Below are 15,936 nucleotides of genomic sequence, written 5' to 3' on the forward strand. Positions count from 1 at the left end.
TTAGCAGACTGGTAAGTTAACATTCAAAACTGAAGAGCGAGTCTTGGAAATTGCACTACTGAGGAGTGCCTGTACTCCTGGGCACCCATGCGCCTAAAGATACTGACCCATTTCCTTTAGGAACATGAAAAAACCTGACTGAGCAGAAATAAGAATGGGATGACTGAGCAGAAATAAGAAAGAGAAAGAACCAACAAGGGCTGTTCCTCAAAAACAAATATGTATAATCACAAAGAAGAACAAGTCAATGTATGCCACGAACAAATGCGGCACTGCAAAACCATCCCCCAGCCTATAGTTCAAACCGAAGCTTAGAACCTAGGTGTGGAGATGAGCCTTTTCCACAGGCATTCTGCTCTCTGACTCCTTGTTGGCCTTTTTTCATACCCCCCTCCTACGTACAAAGGGAAGGGGAAGTGGTACCGTCCCTGAACCCCGTCAAAGAGCCTTGAAAACAATAGCTGCCACTTAGCTCTCTAACTAGATGCTTGCTCTGTAGCTCACCTTCATGGCCAAGCTTACTGGTGTAAGCAAAGCTTCAAAATCAGTATCATGTCAAAAATGTAGTCCCTGTGTTTCCATGGGGACGGCAGTGATTACATATTTAGCAGCTGTAAAACGAAAAGCCCTTGTGCATGAGTGGAACACTGATTGCACAGACAGCAAAACAGCCACAGGCACCTGAAAGCCAGAAAGGCAAACAAAACAACTGGCAGCGCATTTCTAGCCAGACAAACACCGGCGCAGCACTTTCTGCACCGCAGGAACTAATGAAGAAGCTTCCTATTAATTCACATAAATCCTGAGACCAGTCAGGCAAAGTAACTCCTCCAGATATTCTTCTTTTAGCAACCCAAAAGGAAAAAAATATTTCCACGCCCAGAGGAGCATACACCCACCCCAACTCCTCCTTGTCAATTCCACACAGCACAAGAAAACAATTTTCCATTCCAATACTGTAAATGTTGGCCAGCGACACCCAGCGTTAGAGCAACATTCTTGGAGCAGTCATTGAATGCTTGTTTATTCTGCTGAATTACCAGAGCCTTTATTTATACCCAGTAAAAAGAACAAGACAAAGCACTATTGGGACATGAATAAGAAGGAAAACCTTTCCACCCGTCAAGACCACATAGGCTTGCTCTGTTTTAACACAGGGTTCCAATTACCTCTGCACATGTTTATGCCAATAACTGTGCATTTTAAATAGCACAGGGTTTGGGGCTGGAGGTTGTTTATCATATCAGCACTGCAGTGCCTTGTCCGTTATAGAACAAACAAGCCATTTATAGGGCACTTTAAGACAGACAGACAGAAACACAGAGTTATAATTGGCTTGGTCAAAACAAATTTAACTCCCCGTCCCATTTTTAATTATATTACTTCAACAGTAGAATAAATGAGAGGTTTCAACTATTGGCAAAATCAACATCATTTGCTTGGGCACCGAAGTACACATCTATGGTTTACGTAATTATACCCCTGTGGCAGAGCTGTAGCATTAGAAGTCCTGGTTGAAAAAGGGGAAGAGATAAATATGCTACTGCCTGCCAGCCCAGAGATCCAGTGGTAGGACTCTGCAGTACACTACAGAATGGGATGTGACTGCCGTAGCAAGAGCTACCCCGTCTCATGCTTACAAGGAAAGATGGGGGAGCAAGGAGCTCACAAAATGGAAGAGAATAAAGGGAATGTCCAACATGACTCAACATGACCCTCTTGAAATGACCAGTTAAATCATGCCTCCTACCACTCACCAATACAGAACGTTTCCCATTTGTAAAAGCACTTGACAAAGAATACTTAAACCTCACATCTCCTCTCTGAAGCAGGTGAGTAAATATCATCATTATACATGGGAACTGAAAAATGGAGGGTACACTATTTGCCCAGGGCCATAGATCAGAGCCAGGATTCAAATTTAGGAGCTTCTGGACCCCAATCATGTACTCGGGCCATCCCATCCCCATCCCAAGCCCCTGCGGTGCTATAGTTCTACCTCTCTCATACAGGCCGTAAACATCCTGCTAAGCATGCATGGTCTAGAAATATCAGAGCACTACAGTCTGCTATCGAACTCTGTCTCCTCTAGAACAGTGTAGCAACTCTGAAGGGCCCAAAAAGTAGGACGACATCTATAATACAGTCTAGCGGCAAGAGCAGTGGTATGGGAAATGTGATTTAAAAGATACAGCATCATTTATTGCAGGATCTCAAAGCCCTTGAGAAATTGGCGAGCTTTGTGGTTTAGCTAACAGAGTGAACCACACTGAACAGGAGGTTGTTCAAGGATGGACCATGGTGCTTGGGTTTCCGATTATCTTCTAGACCAGGAAAGCAGCAGAAAGGGTGTGGTAGGAAAACAGTGGGCACTGTCATAACTCAGTACACCCTCATGCAGGATAAAGCAATGAACCTGGATCAGCCACAGGTTTCTAGACAGCAATAAATGGCTTGGGAGTTCATACATTCATGAGAAAACCCCACCTACATGGAAACTCATCAAGTCTGGCTTTGACGGGGAAATGCCAATGCATGGTCATTTCAGTGGTGTTTCTCAAAATCAACCCTCTTTCCCCTGCCTCCATCCCGCCACAACACACCTACACATAGGAAGGGGATGACACTCATTCCCTCCCTGTAACACCTTCTCAGCCAGCTACCAGGTCAACGAGGAGCTACCACCATTGAAGAAAATGAAACTGCCCTTTATAGAACGGCAGAGCCACGAACCAGCTACATGCGTGTCCCATAAAATACGTTACCGACAGCTGAAGAGATCTAAACTGCATCCACACAGAGATACACACCCTCAAGGTGTAAAGACTGGTGGACGGTGAGCTCCAAGACAAGCATTGCAAACATGGAGGCTGGAGAAGCGGGGGCTGCAGCCCCCATGGCATTCAAGCCCGTCTCCAGAGGGAAGTGGATCAGCTGTGGCCCTCTGCTGACAAGCAGCCAAGGCACAACATGGTTGTCAGCTGCAGAGCCTGCCGCTTGCCTCTTTCCTTCCCAGATTACAGCTGTCGGGTAGTAAGTGTCAGCATAATTAGAAAGATGGGAAAAAACACAAACAAATATAACAGAGCAGGCGACACCAGCAGCATCGCTAGCTGGGAGAAATGGGTTCTGAAATGATTACTGTGTTGTTTGTTTTCTGGTGCGGCCTAGAGAGGCTTCAGTGGAGATCAGAGCTCCATTGTGCTGGGGGCTGCACATACACGGGATAACAGACAGTCCCTGCCCTGAAGAGTTTACAGTCTGAGACAGACAAGACAGAAAGAGGGTGGGAGAAAGGAAGGATTATTATCCCTAGTTTATAGACGGGAAAGAAACCAAAGTTTCAGACCTCTGCTCCCACTCGAGCACTGAAATAAGTGACCACATTTTTAAAAGCATGGTATGAAAACCTGACCCCGCTTATGGATGCTGGGCACTTGAAAATCTGTCTCATTCCTGAATAACCCGCTTTTAAATAGAAAGGGAAGGAACAATCTGTGCAATGTTATTTTGTTTTTACCAGAGAGACCAGAATCATTTTTTTATTTATGGTGTGGTTTCTCAGGTAAATATGTATTTAGGCTTGCGTAACTGTAGTTTTAAGAACAGGTTAAGTGTGCACTAGGGAGCAGCGACAGTTTGTTACTGACTTGGTTAAAAACGTACTTTGCTTCCCATGTTATTTACCCAAACTAACTGCTCCAATTTTACAACCCCATATCATGGGGTTGTAAAATAATTTAATCTGTGCATGCTGTAATCCCTCTGGATTACACACACACACACACACACACACACACACACACACACACGGATTCGCGCTGAGTCACCCGAGATTTACTTGGCCTGGAATCCCTCCTTTCCAGTTTGCACACGAAGCTAAAACTCTGAGATAAATGGAGACATACAGTTTATCTTGTCTCAGAACTCAGCCCTATGTCCACAAGATGTTGCACATGTTTGCTGAGTAAAACATTACAGCACATTAAAGGAATTTGAAAAATACTTTATTTAAATAAAAATAATGCACTTATTAGGACTCTGGATTTTTACTATGTACATGGAAGGAAAAATAGTCCACTGTTTTGGTTTAAATATTGAAAAATAGGACTGAGCATCTACTCAAGACTATGGGAGCACTACATATTTCTCAAAGTACTCTAAGAGGGCAAAAAGGTTTTGTTTTGCTTTTTTTAAAAAAAGTCATTTGACTTGCCCTTTAAAGCATTAATAAGCTTTTCCATTACCCTATGATGAAAACTTGCTTCTAGAGGTAGCAGAAATGATTTTGAAATTCACATCTGCTGAAATTTGTCCTCAAAATTTTGATGAAAAAGCAAGGGAGGGAAATTGCAGTTTTTTCCCCCACTTGGGTCTTCAACCAGCTCTACAACTCATTCAGCTAAATATTTACAAGGCTCTCCGTCTCTGAACACTGAATGGATCCATTCTTTGGTGCTGATATTGCCATTTAAAACATGCAGCTGATTCTACCCTCAGCCCCAGTGAAGCAATGGCAGCAGTTTGCCTGCACGCCATAAATGGCACAATCCAGACCTTAGAAATGTGGCAGTCCACAGCTACTCCCAGGAGCAATTTTTGGGGCGGGAGGGAGTGGGGGTGAGGGGGGACAAAAATGGTCTCTCTCTGGAAATTTTTCATTTCAGTCAAAGCTTTTTGGTTTCAACAGTGGGGGATAAAAAAGGAGGGGGAAGAGAACTGAAGCCACCAAATCTGCTTTTTGCTTAATTTTGTCAAAAAACCCCCAACAACCCTAAAACATTCTTTTCAACGGAATGAACGTTTTTTGTTTCCATCTTAGATGGTACACTTTCTGCCCAGGCCAACTACTGACAGTACTGTGACTGCTATGTGTATTCATTTACTTGTGCGAAGGACAGACCGGACTTCACTGACGTGGTAGATGGAAAGGAGCCACACGTGGCAATGTCTGATTCCTTAGGAACAGAAATTAATAGATGCTGTCTCTCATACGTTCTATTTCTCAGCACTCATGTTATCAGGATATAATTTTATTCCGTTCACCTAATCACATTAACAACACTGATCTCTGCGGCTATTTAAGAAGCACTTAGGCCTGGATTCCGCAAACTGTCCCGTGTGGGCAGACAGCTGGGCTGATGTAGAGTCCAAGTGAAGTCAGTGGGGCTTTGCATTGGAGCAGGAGTCTGTCCACACGAGCAGTTTGGGATACTGCGGCTTTACCGCACCTTCCCCGGTGGATCTCCAAAGTACTTCAGAGACATTTCAGGGAACCCTCACAACCCCACTGTGGAGGTAGGGAAATTATCCCTGAAGGGACAAAAAATGGAGGCACAGAGAATTTACAGGAGACGTCCAAGGTTACAGAGAAAGTTAGTAGCAGAAGTGGGAAACGGCCTAACAGTCCCATTGCCCAAACTTCCACTGTAACCACTTAGGCTCTGATCCTGCAATCTGATCTGTACCTGCAGACCTGCAATGATTTCAAAAGGCTGCCTCATGGGTATAGGCATCCACCGTGTGTGGAATCCCCATGAAATCATTTTATAGATTCAGCAGTAGGATCAAGGCCTTATTCAGCAAGTGGGACTGTTTCCTTTTAATCTTGTTTCCCAGTATCTGTGCTGGAGTCTCTCTGTACTTCACTACCATGGGCAGTTTCCCTACAGTTCTGGCTGCAGATTATTGTGCTAGCAGAGGAGGTGGCATGTACTCTCTGGAAGCACATAGGAACGGAGGCTACTTTTCAAATGGGCATTAAGGCCCTGATCCTGCAACTTGTTGCATGTGGGTGAACTCATGCATCTGCAGAGTTAATTGCCAGATACCTGGACTAAGTCTGCATATTTCAAAGTGTAATTGCGCCATAAATCACTATTCACACATCAGCAACTCCATCCAGATCTACAGAACAGACGGTTGGATTTACCAGGGAGGATAGGGAATTATTGCGGTGTGGATGCTCTTTAAATTGCTTTGCATATACCTCATCTTAAGTCACATATCAAGTTACAGAGAAGTGCTGGTCTTTCATCCCTCCCTCCCCTTCCAAAGTGTCCTGATGATTTAACCAAAAATTCAAACTATTTTAAGAGAATATTTCCCCAAATTCATCTCCTCCTTCAAAAATCCCCAAAAGTGCCAAGTACAACCTAACAGAAGATCTCTTTTGTTCCAGATTATCAGCTACGAGAATGAAGTTTTAAGACAGGTTTCACTGTTCTGTGAGATCTTTCGGGTGCCTTAACACATCTGTGTACTGGATAAATAAATACTATTTATAAAGGCGAGAATTTTAAAAAGGAGACTATCTGGTATCTAAGGCTATAATCTCAAACAAGTTGATAGAAAGTTCATACAGTAGGTGAGGAGGGGGGGTTGATTATATACACTTATGCTCATAATGTGGTTAGAAATTCAAATGCACTCTGCAGAAGAAATTGAAGATCCCACAGGAAATACAAATCTACAAGAAGAGGGTCTTTAAGAGCTAAACACAAAATTATGTTCAGATCTTCAGTTAGCCTCTCTTCTTGCTTCCGCCCACAACCACCTGTCAAAAAGAGTAGGAGGCAAACTTGCTAATGCTGGGCCCAAGTCATGACATTCTGATCCACAACTGGATCAGGTGCCAAAACAACGCCCACATGCAGCAGAGGGAAACAAAAAGGTCCGATGCTCTGGTCCACTCCCACTTACAGTGAACACCCATAAAAGTTCATGTTCCCATAAAAAAGTGTTGTGAAAGTTGCTAAAGGGATCGGGTTAGACCTTAAAATAAATAAGGGACCGCACAAGCAAAGCAACTGCAAAATAAAATAACCTAGCCACCCAACCTACCGCCACCACGCCTGCTGCATCCGAGTGTAGTGCTCCATTGGTAACTGTCACATTTACATGCAGTTCAGGTGCCAGAGAGAGTCTACACAAACACCACTGTGGCAGCAAAGTCAGAGGCCCGTGAACTGTAAAGAACTAGCACCAGACAACTCTGCCTCAAGCTCACATTGCTCCTCCTTCCCCAAGTATTAATTTTAATTCATTGCCTTTTTATTTTACTGATCTCAGTGTGACACTGCACCCCATTCTCTACATAAAGATATATGATATGATTATGGCATAATTATGATGTATTTTATGCCAGATAGCTCATGGGAGATGACATTCAAAAGGTTATGATTTACTGAATATGATTATCCTATTTCTATGCATGTATCATTTTTGAAGTCAGGCATATTGACTATGAATCTGTATTAAAAATGTGTTTATAGATGGGGAACGCCCACTAGTCAAAAGGCTCTCAGTCTAGATGGCTGGCTGGGAAGGGCCCATTCAAGTTAATCAACTATTACCGAGAACAATAGGCCTTACAAAAAGCTTATTTCCCACCTAGGGAGCCTTTCTGAGGACACTGCAGACAACCTCGGAGTAATGCCTGCTACAGAGACATGTGACCAGGTCACCTGGTGCTGGACTCCATCGTGGGATATCAGTATTTTTCCAATGATTGGGAACCAAGCTTTGAAACAAAGGGTTCCCATCAGATGCAAAAGCTATATAAGGCAGGGGAGTAACATCATCGTGGTTCTTCACTGACTTCCAACTAGGGTGACCAGATGTCCCGATTTTATAGGGACAGTCCCAATTTTTGGGTCTTTTTCTTATAAAAGGGTCCTATTACCCCCCACCCCATCCCGATTTTTCACACTTCTTGTCTGGTCACCCTACTCCCAACCCAAGATGACTCCTGGAAACACCTGAGGAACAAAGACTGAACGGGGAGAAGTGCTGGACCCAGGCTAAAGGGATTTTTAGCCTGTGAAGGGAACATCTGGGGATTCCAAGCAGTAAGCAAGTGCAGCTTGCTCCTTAAGAGTCTGCAGCCTGCTGGTGTCATCACCTACGGTGAGGATCTGCTCTTCACATCCAATCTCTAGTATATTACGCTTCGTTTGCGTTTTTGTTTATTTGCTAGGTAATCTACTTTGATCGGTTTGCTATCCCTTATAATCACTCAAAATCTAACTTTTATAGTTAATAAACTTGGTTTTGCTTTGTTTAAAACCAGTGTGGGAGAGTCATAACTCGGGGCAGAAATCTGTTTTGTAATCCTCTCCACATTGAGGGAGGGGGCGAATTTCATGAGCTTACTCAGTACAGTTCCCTGTGCAGCACATTTTGGGTTTACACTCCAGAGGAAGGTGCGTGCCTGAGGAGCTGGGAAGTTTGCTCGCTGGAGCCTTCCCACACAGGGCTGGTAACTGCAGCTGGGTGTATCCCTACCCGTATGTGGGCTAGGCAGCTTGTCACAGCAGTACAGTGTAAAGGGAGCCCAGGCTGGTGGGTCGGGGGGCTCAGTGATACCCAAGTTCCAGGTGGCACTCTGGGGGGAACCTATCACACTCAGTACCAGCCAATTGCAATTACTGAACTGAAGTATTCTGACTTCTGCAGCTGTACTCCCTTATCCCCACACCCTGCCAATAGCTGGAGCTTAAACACGCTCTGTATTCCCTATTTTAAAAACAGAGGTGTAGCAGCCTGATGTCTCCAAGGAGACCAGGCTGAGGAACTGGTCACCCTACCATAGATGGAAGGCACATTGCTACTTACATGCTTGGGTAGGACAAGTTTTCAGTGGCTCTTGGCCCTGCACAGCAGAACCACCTATAGGGTGCAGGAGTTCTGCAGAGCAATAGTGGGAGAAGAGAACAAGGCAATGGGGAGAGAGAGAATCCCACAGGGAGCTCTATAAGTTTGCTGAAAGTGCAAAGGATCAGCAAGTGTGAAACCCACAAGGATCCCACAGATCCTGTTAAGAGTCTGGGGAACTGAGAGCCCCAGGAGAGAATGCAACACTCAGACAGCGTTCAGGATAATGTGGCAGGATGGCAGGTAATGCACATGCATCACCCTGCAGGCTGACTGAAAACCTGATGGCAGTCACGAGAGTGGAGGACTCGGTCATGCATTCGGCACCAGCAGTTACAGAATCTGAGCCCTGAATTGCCCTGTCCACTGCACTGAACATTTGTCAAGTTTGAGGACTCTCACAAACAGGGACTTCCCAAAAGCTACCACAGTAAAGTGAAAGTGGTATTGACCGTCCACAGTCCAAGGTGTGAAGTCATATTATCCATCCAAGCACTAGCCACCACAGCAGAAATAATTACATTTCTTAGTGCTAAAGAATCTGAACCGAATGGTGACAGCGATTTGGCAGCAGACATTGGGATTCAAAAAGTTAAAGCTTAACAACCATTAAAACACAAACTGTCAACATCATGTGTCAGTCTATACCGAGTAAACAGCCTTAAATCAAACCAACTTCTCAAGCAGCATTCTCCCAACTTTGCCCATCTGTCAGTTTAGATCATCATTGATGGAAATATTTTTAGTTGGTTTGCATGCATGAAATTGACATTTACCAACAAAAATCTAATCCTTCCAATCCCAAATAAAGGAAGCGTCCTGACCTTGCTCACACAGAGCCTGAGATATGAAACCTAAACTCTGTGTTCAGACAGCACATAAAGCACCCTGAACATGGTTACCCTCTTAGCTATGTGCATCAACCTTCGTTCTCCATTACTCACAGACCATGACGATAATCATTTCTGGTCTCAGAGTCATTTCACCTGCCCCTTTTCCTATGGGATCCTTGGGCTTCCCACTTGATTTCCCCTAAACCATATTAGCACATGGTACCCACACCATGGCCTCCAGTGCCCATTGCCAATGACTGGATGGAACGCTCTTCTGTGAAAGCAGTGGGCCAAATTCCGATTAATGATCTCAATGGAGGTTACACCAGGGATGAATTTGGCCCAGGACGCCTTGTATAAGAATATTCTGGTCCATGACTGGGGCTTCTAAGTACTACGATAATACAAATAATAACAATGACAATATTATTATTGTCTCTTTCACTGACTCAGTCTGTGACCCTGAACATGTCACCCCCTCTCGTTTTGCCAGCTGCAAAATGCAGTGTTGCCAACTCTAGCAATTCTATTGTGATATTTGGTGATCTTCCTAAAAGCCTCTGCTCCTGGAGTCAGGTGATTATGTAGAAATCTGAATTTTCTTCTTATTTTCTTTTATATTAAGTCACTAGCCTTTATGGTTGCAGAGACAAGCCTGAAACTGTGAACCGAAAGCCCCCTTGAAAACTCAGAAACAAAAAGAACCCCCAATTTACTATTTTTTAAAATAAAATCAAGATTTTTCAGGGCCTGACTCATCATTTTTGAACATTTAGGGTTGGCAACCCTGAAAACGGTATGCCCTCCCCTTAGGGTTGCCAACCCTCCAGGACTGTTCTGGAGTCTCCAGGAATTAAAAATTAACCTTTAATTAAAGATTATGTCCCGTGAAGAAACCTGCAGGAATACGTCCAGCCAAAATTGGCAACCCTACCTCACCTACTTCAAACAGGTGTTAACCAACATTTGTAAAGTATCTTGGTGTCCTACGATGAATATAACTACTACTATTCAGAGCCTGTGGGGATGCTGTTTCTAAAATAAAGCACTTGCCAGTGAGAGGTCCCCTTTCAGCAACAGTCCTTTGAGCCCCAGGCTGAACTGGGATGCGAAGAACAAAAGCCAAGGTACTTCAGGCTGCACTCAGCCCTCCAAGGTTGCACCACAATAAGAAGGGAGGGGTGGGAAACCACCTTAGGATCCTTCCATGTATCAATGACACTTCCTGCTGCACAAGCACATGGCATCATATTCTTTTCCTATGGCCTAGCAAATCTCTCTGTCTGCTTGAGCAACCACCATTCCATATTGTATCATGCTGGTTTTTTCCTGCTATTCCCAGCCCTGTTCTGCCTAGAAGAACAAACCAGCTATTGTAACCAGCAAGCTCACCCGAAGGCAAAAGATGGTTAAACATTAAACCACAACAAAGTTTTCCATCCAGCTCCCTACACGCAGTCCTGCTGTAAAATGCTGTCTCGAACACAACCTACAATTTACACTCTACAGACCCACCTGTGAGGTCACCACCACTTGTTAAACACAACCAGTTTCAGCAGAACTAACCCCTTTCTGGGAATTCGGGGACGGCCTTAATCTTCAAAAACAGCTCCTGGAGAGCTTTAATAAAAGATCGTCAGCAAGATGAGTCAAACAAGAAGCCTTGTGTGTGCTCATAAACTGCTCAACCACCCTGGACCGGATCTGTACCCATTCCATAAATCAAGATATTAAAGGGACACTGCTGAAATAATACAAAACAACAATAATAAGTAAAGGTTATTTTAGCACGTCAGAGGCCCAGTCATGGACCAGAACCCCATTGTGCTAGGCACTGTACAAACTCAGAACAAAGACTGTTCCTACCTTTCATCTTCATTGTTAAAAACCTTTTAACTATGTGAAAAACTCAATCTCATCTGCCATTCACTGTTTTGTGGGGCTGGTTGAAAGTTTGTTAAAAGAATGGTTTTCTGTCAGAAAAGGCAGTTTTGTTGAAAACTAAACATTTTATGGGAAACAACAATTTCAGTGACATTTCTAAAGGAAAAGTGCCTAAACGAATCACTTTGACTTCTGATTTCAATAGGGTGAAACATTTTCTTTTTGAGAAGATAAAAATTTCATTCTGACATATTTCATATGGTGCATATTATATTTAGCACATTCTAATTATATTGTATTGTTTCAACATTACTGAAACAAATTGATTCAATGTTTTTCAATCATCAATGGAAATATCTTTTTGTCGGTTTGCGTATGTAGGCTGAAACCAACATTTACCGATAAAAATCTAATCCTTCCATGCCTAGCTGTACAGGAGGAAGAGAACAAGATGGTACTTGCAGAGTGGCCAATAAGTAGGCTATTCCTAGGCCACAGGGGTAGAAAAATTTAGGATGTTCATTAAAACATTAACTACAACAACGTTAGGGGACTTTTTACATTATATAAAACTAGGTTAATAGGCACCGTATCAAAGCCAGAATGGCAATCCTAGCACATCAAGTGGGGTTCCTTTAGGGCTCACAAGGGAAAGAAGATGCTCCTGCAGTTCCAGAACTTTGTGAGGACAAGAGCACCCTGCTGGGATATGCTACAGGGTCTGGGAATTACCAGTGTGGCCATATCCCCACCCATAACATCATCATTTCAACCCATCTCTTCCCTCCCGCCCCAATAAAACAAGAAATTGCCAAATGGCAAAAGACAAATTGATCTGTAAGTGTATTTAACTGTATATTATCCGGCTCGCAACAAAGCAAACTTACTTCCAAGATTTGAACAGAGAAGCTGCCAGTGCCCTTTGAGCCATCATACCCTCAGACGGCTGTAGAGGACAGTGCAACATTTTCTCAGGGTGGGAGTGTCGTAGGGGTGGGGTGTCAGGCAGGGCGGATCGGATCGCCTGCCTCCCAGATCGGCGGGTGGTGATGGATCTATCGGGGATCAATTTATTGCGTCTAGTGTAGACGTGATAAAAATTGATCCCCGATCGCTATGCCATCGACTCCAGTACTCCACCGTGGCGAGAGGTGGAAGCAGTCAACTTGCCACTGTCCTCACTGTTGGTAAATCGACCTAAGATACACCAACTTCAGCTACGCGCAGCGTAGTCCTAGCCTGAGGTGACTGCTGCAGGTGTCGACATATCTGAGCTATCTTTGATCTAGCCAGTTTGAGTAACAACAGCAGTACCAGCTGCCATACCACAGGCTGTATAAGCCTCCCCAGTATCCTGGGTATGCACTTGAGATACTAGCTCATATTGCTGCCTGGGCTGCTGCAGCTTCACTGCTATAGTTACCTGACCTAGTGAGATCAAAGCTACATGCTGACAGGTCTTGCCATCACACCTCTGATTGCAGTGCAGACATACTGAGTCATGCTAGGTTCCTGCTGGTTTGTGCATCACCAGTGATAACGAAGATTCTGCAAAAGGAATTTACTTAATGATTCTGTAGATGATGCAAGAGCCTGAGTAGAATTCAATTCTCTCCTGTACCAAACAGGAGTAAAATCTCACTTTTAAATCAACAGTTAGCAAAGGGCAGGATAAGATAATGCTAATTTTATAGTTACTTTCTGCACATTATCAAATCTTGTTAATTCTGCTCTACTGGCTTATGACAGACTTGAGAAAGTAACAATATTATTTTATGAGGCTGAGAATTCAGTGGAGGTCCAAGAGGGAGCCATAGTCTGGACCGGTGCCGTGCTGCTATGTGTCGATCGCAGCTTCGCCTGAGTTGCTGCCGAGGATGGTGTTTTCATTTCCCCTCAGTGTCTGAGCTGGCTCTTTTAAAGTCTCTCATGGTACCGGTGGTGCTGGATGGTCCCACTGTCTCAGCATCTAGAACGGCTGGAGCGGTCAGTGCCAAGGCTATGTGCCCGTTCTTGGCCAATTCCTGCATTGTAGACATGGTTACCTGTTTTTTGGGCACTTTTTTAGCAGGGTGACCAGAAGCCTGGGTGCTGGAGGAGGGACCCTTGTCAGAAGCCGTGGTTGGCGAGGCTTGTCCAGGCAGGGTCTGGTGCCGATCTGAGAGACTTCTCCATGAGAAGGAGTTTTAGTTGTAAGTCTCTAGCATTTCTTGTTGGAGCAGTTAACTTGTGGCAATGAGGACACTTCTGTGTTATATGTGCTTTGCCTAGGCAGAAAACAGACTGAGCATGGGGGAGGGATAGCTCAGTGGTTTGAGCACTGGCCTGCTAAACCCAAGGTTGTGAGTTCAATCCTTAAGGGGGCCATTGGGGGAACTGGGGCAAAAAATCTGTCTGGGGATTGGTCCTGCTTTGAGCAGGGGGTTGGACTAGATGACTTCCTGAGGTCCCTTCCAACCCTATGAGTCTATGATCTGAAACCGGTATGGAGAGGCAACTTTTAAACATGGAGAACCAGGTATTCCCATCAGGAAATGCTTTTGCCCCCAGAGAGGCTTACTATTCTAAAGGGGCAACAGAAACCTAATTTCTAACAAGGAGATTAATAATAAAAAATTTTTAAATGAGGTAATGAGGACAAAGAAAAAACTAACCAACTTGCCTAACTAAATAATGGTAGTAAATAGGCCAAAATTAACTAAATAGCAAGGCGCTGCTAAGTGCTCCAACTCTAAGCCAAAGGTGGTAGAGAAGGAACTGAGGCGGGGTTGGTCACACGGCGCCAGTTAACAGCCTGAAGAGGCACGAGACGGGGACTGCGCATGTGCGATCCAGCTGGGCACTGCTACCACAAATCTCTCATTACCAGCACAGGGGAGCACGAACACCTAAAGTGGAGCACCCGCAGGGACAACACTCGAAGAACCACCACAAGATTGTTGCTCCCACTCAACTTATGTCTGTGTTTACAGAAAGGGTGGGAAATTAACCGATTACTTCCAATTAAAATAGAAATGTAGTGCAGCCTATTATTTTTCCCCCCCACTCCCTATATTTACAGACAATCATGGGATTCAGTGATTACTGAGCCCACAGGGGAAAAAAAATTAAATAGCAGCGTTTATCCCAGCATACAAAGTAATTGAGCAGGGTCCGTACAATGCTGACCTCACCATCTGGACATGTGGTCATCCCAGAGCAGAGGCATTTCCAGCATTATCCTCTATAATCAAGTAAAATTGTATTCTGATGAGATGAGCCAACAATCCCCTGTTCCAAGGACCCAACTGATGACTGCAATCAATCACTCCCCTTAACTGATGCCAGTCTCCAAGAAATAACAACAGTAATACAAGTATCAGGTGTAGCCGTGTTACTTGCATCTGAAGAAGTGAGTTTTTTTACCCACAAAAGCTTATGCCCAAATAAATCTGTTAGTCTTTAAGGTGCCACCAGACTTCTTGTTGTTTTATCAGTAATACAGAAATGAATACTCAGTGCTTCACAAACATTAACTAATCAAGCCTCACAGCACCTCTGCAAAGCAGAGGTGTTTCATTATCCCAGTTCCACAGCTAGGGGCGCCTAAACGGAATCTAAAAGGTTGATCCCACATCATCGCTGAAATCAGTGGGCACTTTGCTTCAACTGGCACAATATCAGGCCATAAGGAACCTACCAAATTCATGGTTCATTTTGGTAAATTTCATGGTCATAGGATTTTAAAAATCTGAAGTGTCACAGTTTCACATATTTAAATCTGAAGTTTCACAGTATTGTAACCATAGGGCTCCCGACCCAAAAGGAGGTTGGGGCGGGAGGGAGGTGTTGCAAGGGAATTGTAGGGTGGGTCACAGTATTGCCACCCTTACTTCTGTGCTGCTGCTGGCAGCGGTACTGCCTTCAGAGCTGGGTGCCCAGCAGCAGCCGGTTTCCAGCTACCCAGCTCAGAAGGCAGCGCAGAAGTAAGGTTGGCCATACCGTGGCCTGCCCTACAATAGCCCGATTTCAGGGTGGAGTCCAGGTTTCACAGTCCATGACATGTTTTTCACGGCCATGAATTTGGTAGGGCCCTACTTATGAAGCATCAATGATGGTGCCAGGATTAGACCTTCATAGAGTTCCTAGTTCTCAAACCTGTGCTCACTAGACAATACTGCCAAAGGGCATCACGATCAGTGCCTGCTACCAGTAAGCAAAATTTCTACACTTCCCCCATTGGATTCTGCTATGCTCTTCACACAGACAACTGATCTTTGACCTCGCAAATGTGGCTAAAAAAAGTCAGCAAAGGACATTGTGCCCTTGAAAATCTGAACTCAAGAACCTTCCATAAAAAAATGTGGCCCACACGTCCAAATGCCCTGCCATGGAAACTATTAAGCAGTTTTAGATTCAGCTCATACTTCAGTACCATGTGCCAGTGTGATCAGTCTCATGGTTTTTATGCTAAGCATGTCTCCGCAGGAATTTCATTTCTGCTGCCCCAGGAAAGAGATCATCTTGGAGAGAGAGAAAGAGAGAGAGGTGAGTGAGTTTTGGCTCCATAGATCCCTATATTTTA

General features: G+C 44.3%; 1 protein-coding gene across 10 annotated transcripts in view; it reads right to left on the reverse strand.

Moving 5' to 3' along the window:
- CASTOR2 (cytosolic arginine sensor for mTORC1 subunit 2) overlaps positions 1-15,936 on the reverse strand; it is a 204,269-nt gene that overhangs the window by 113,579 nt on the left and 74,754 nt on the right. The window lies entirely within an intron of this gene.

Source organism: Mauremys reevesii, linkage group 20 (assembly GCF_016161935.1).
Source record: "Mauremys reevesii isolate NIE-2019 linkage group 20, ASM1616193v1, whole genome shotgun sequence".
Lineage (NCBI taxonomy): Eukaryota > Metazoa > Chordata > Testudines > Geoemydidae > Mauremys > Mauremys reevesii.